Here is a 4,486-nt window from a genome sequence, read left to right as displayed (position 1 = left end):
TGAGCGCACAGAAAAAAACATGGAGGCGATCTCAATTTGAAATAGTATTTTTTTTTCTTCGCGATTGACCAATCCCTCCTAATGACGCTATTGGACATGATAAGGTCATCAGGAGGGATCAGACAATAAAGCCTCACCCAGTTGACTAAGTTAAAATTGTGGAAGCCATCAATGACGCTGGCTATATCAAAATACATTTTGGCTACTAGAGGCCTCTATCCTTCTCTATGCTCCCACCATAACCGACGTGGCATCAAAACGAAACCCTTCCGGATCACGATTATTTTTTATAAAATATTTTATTTTATACAATTTGGACCATGTTCAGAGATTTGGAAACTGTTGAGCTTTAAATCACTTGTTTTCCGTTCTACGGATTTTAGTTATAGTAGTGCAACATTTTTAAACGTGATGATTACGTTGCATCACTGGGTGGAGTCGATTATGCTGCGCCGCGGGGCACAGGTTTATGGCCCGTGACGTGAACGGGCAAAAACGGTGAGGGAGGAGCACCCTTTTCAAATCGAAATGTAACAGGCAACATGGTCAATCATCCAGAAAGATAAAAATCTATTTTCCATAGGCTTGAATTTTATAACTAGTTTTCATTGGGAAGGCAGATAAGCATTGACTTGTACATGTGGAAACAGAGTCTTACTCATTACCCCTCGTGCTTAATTACTTCCTGTTTGTTTTGTATGGAACGCCGTTCGGGTCTTAAGCACGTGGTCAAAACGCGATCTTTTTAATGCTACGTGTGTAAAGTAAACAGGTGTAGGTGCTAAATTAACGTCTTCACGCGCTAAATTAACTCCTAAACGCATCAGATAAGAGCGTGCAAATGTGCTTGCAGGTGGTTCAACATGTCCTAAATAAATGTCTGCAAGCGGTCCTGCACAGGTCAAGTTAACGCCAACAGCTGCTAAATATACACCTACACACGCTAACTTAACTCGTGCTTTAATATGCACGTTTTACTAGCTCCTCCTTTCAACCAGATTTCACCGTTTGAAGGAACTTCCTTTTCCACTGCAAGCACAGTTGAACCTTTAAAAGATAACAGTTTTGTCTTTGAAATGTGTTGTTACTGAATCGTAAAGTTTATCAGCTAGTTTAGTGGCAGGATCAGTTTCTCATCACTGGCTATAAAATTCAGCTAACATGAATCTAGCACCAGGATCAGCAGTGCTTAGCATAAGCTAAATCAGATACTTGCAGGCTAATTTAGCGAACGTCGGTAGCCTCGAACCTCGGCCATGTTATATCATTTAGTTAGCCTCGAACTTTCCCCGGTCCTACTGCTGGCCGCAGTGAACGGCACCGTCTTGTGTTTTATTAAAAGCCCTGCTGAAAAAACATGTCAACTATAACAGCCACGGAAACATTTTGGAATGTGTTAATACTATCAAGGTAAATTACATACTAGCAAGATTGTTGCTTGAATGCAAGGCCAAGCATAACGTTACTTAGATTAGACAACGGAGATGGTCAAAATCCTGGTAGTTCTCGATTTTTGGACTATTGTCTTTATTTTGCTTTATCAACAACTTAAGGTATGCAACTTCTTCAGCCTTCTTTTGGCTTTCATTTAAATGCTAGCGTTAGCCGTGCTAGCTCGCGATTAGCATGAAGACACAGAAAAGCTCACAAAGCAAATTTGGCTAGTGACAACCTTGTAAAACCTTTGCTAACGTTACATGTTAGCTTTCGAAAAGAGTGGACTTTAATGTGCACGTTCACTTTTTGAATATTTATATTTCATTGAAGCTTATTAGGGTAAAATAACTCCAGGCATATACCCACTACTGCTTCAAATGAATAGGGTTCCCATTCCTTACGCTTTATTTTCACACAATTGTGTCTTGCAGAAGGGAACCATGAAGTGGAGCTTGGAGTGGGCAAAGGGGAGGCTGAGAAGACCTGATTCATCAAGTATCAATTAATTCTGGTGATTCTCACCTGGTTGGCATGCATGTGTAACCGATGTGAAATAGCTAGCTAGTTAGCGGTGGTGCGTGCTAATAGCATTTCAATCGGTGACGTCACTCGCTCAGAGACCTTGAAGTAGTTGTTCCCCTTGCTCTGCAAGGGCCGCGGCTTTTGTGGAGTGATGGGTAACGATGCTTCGAGGGTGGCTGTTGTCGATGTGTGCAGAGGGTCCCTGGTTCGAGCCCAGGTAGGAGCGAAGGAAGCTAAACTGTTACACATGCACCACACGACAAGGTATGCAACATTAAGCCCAATCAAATATCCAATGTTATTGAAACATGTATCCCAATTTACAGTGAAGCAACACCTGTCAGTTGTGTTAATGTTACGAACTACAAACTATGGAACTATTGTTCTTGGAGTCAATTGAAATGTGCTTCTCCACTGCCCTCAAACGTGCTGCATCACAACCTGTGTACCAACTACAGTGTCTTAGTGCCATTACACCTGTAAATGAAATGTCCATATTTATGATAACATTGCACATATTGTAACATAGTCCCTTGACATACATGACTTAACTACTTTGCATAATGCTCAGTTTAACCACTCTAAGAAATCATACATTTATTTAAATATTAATCCTGCATTATGTATTACTGTGTCCAGTTGATTCTGGTTGCTTGTAATGTTTTTTTAAAACTTTCATTACACAACTTTATTTTGATGGACAATCCTGTCAGAAACTTTCATAATATAAATTATTTTGGGACACATCACCAATTAACATTGGCTGCAGTATTCCCAATTTACTAGGTAGTCTTGCAATAAACGTTTTGGATAATTCCCCTTAAATTAATTGTTTAAATGAAATCAAATTGTATTTGTCACATGCGCCAAATACAACAGGTATAGTAGACCTCACAGTGTAATGCTGAATACAACAGTTGTAGTAGACCTTACAGTGAAATGCTGAATACAACAGGTGTAGAAGACCTCACAGTGAAATGCTGAATACAACAGGTGTAGTAAACCTTACAGTGAAATGCTGAATACAACAGGTGTAGTAGACCTCACAGTGAAATGCTGAATACAACAGGTAGACCTTACAGTGAAATGCTGAATACAACAGGTGTAGTAGACCTTACAGTGAAATGCTGAATACAACAGGTGTAGTAGACCTCTCAGTGAAATGCTGAATACAACAGGTAGACCTTACAGTGAAATGCTGAATACAACAGGTGTAGTAGACCTCACAGTGAAATGCTGAATACAACAGGTGTAGTAGACCTCTCAGTGAAATGCTGAATACAACAGGTAGACCTTACAGTGAAATGCTGAATACAACAGGTGTAGTAGACCTCACAGTGAAATGCTGAATACAACAGGTGTAGACCTCACAGTGAAATGCTGAATACAACAGGTGTAGTAGACCTCACAGTGAAATGCTGAATACAACAGGTGTAGACCTCACAGTGAAATGCTGAATACAACAGGTGTAGTACACCTCACAGTGAAATGCTGAATACAACAGGTGTAGTACACCTCACAGTGAAATGCTGAATACAACAGGTGTAGTAGACCTCACAGTGAAATGCTGAATACAACAGGTGTAGTAGACCTCACAGTGAAATGCTGAATACAACAGGTGTAGTAGACCTCACAGTGAAATGCTGAATACAACAGGTGTACTAGACCTTACAGTGAAATGCTGAATACAACAGGTGTAGTAGACCTCACAGTGAAATGCTGAATACAACAGGTGTAGTAGACCTTACAGTGAAATGCTGAATACAACAGGTGTAGTAGACCTTACAGTGAAATGCTGAATACAACAGGTGTAGTAGACCTTACAGTGAAATGCTGAATACAACAGGTAGACCTTACAGTGAAATGCTGAATACAACAGGTGTAGACCTCACAGTGAAATGCTGAATACAACAGGTGTAGTAGACCTCACAGTGAAATGCTGAATACAACAGGTGTAGACCTTACAGTGAAATGTTGAATACAACAGGTGTAGTAGACCTCACAGTGAAATGCTGAATATAACAGGTAGACCTTACAGTGAAATGCTGAATACAACAGGTGTAGACCTTACAGTGAAATGCTGAATACAACAGGTGTAGTAGTTCTCACAGTGAAATGCTGAATACAACAGGTGTAGTAGACCTTACCGTGAAATGCTGAATACAACAGGTGTAGTAGACCTCACAGTGAAATGCTGAATACAACAGGTGTAGTAGACCTTACAGTGAAATGCTGAATACAACAGGTGTAGTAGACCTCACAGTGAAATGCTGAATACAACAGGTGTAGTAGACCTCACAGTGAAATGCTGAATACAACAGGTGTAGACCTTACAGTGAAATGCTGAATACAACAGGTGTAGTAGACCTTACAGTGAAATGCTGAATACAACAGGTGTAGACCTTACAGTGAAATGCTGAATACAACAGGTGTAGACCTTACAGTGAAATGCTGAATACAACAGGTGTAGGAGACCTCACAGTGAAATGCTGAATACAACAGGTGTAGTAGACCTCACAGTGAAATG

General features: G+C 40.3%; 1 long non-coding RNA gene across 1 annotated transcript; it reads right to left on the bottom strand.

Annotated features, from left to right (window-relative positions):
* Positions 1-2,632: 2,632 nt before the first annotated feature.
* LOC129834825 (uncharacterized) lies at positions 2,633-4,200 on the bottom strand. The gene is made up of 2 exons (XR_008756309.1): positions 3,991-4,200; positions 2,633-3,919 (listed from the first exon to the last, which is right to left on the bottom strand). It is a non-coding gene; the product is annotated as an uncharacterized LOC129834825 (long non-coding RNA).
* Positions 4,201-4,486: the final 286 nt, after the last annotated feature.

Source organism: Salvelinus fontinalis, chromosome 35 (genome assembly GCF_029448725.1).
Source record: "Salvelinus fontinalis isolate EN_2023a chromosome 35, ASM2944872v1, whole genome shotgun sequence".
Taxonomy (NCBI): domain Eukaryota; kingdom Metazoa; phylum Chordata; class Actinopteri; order Salmoniformes; family Salmonidae; genus Salvelinus; species Salvelinus fontinalis.
This window is presented reverse-complemented; position numbering and strand designations above follow the sequence as displayed.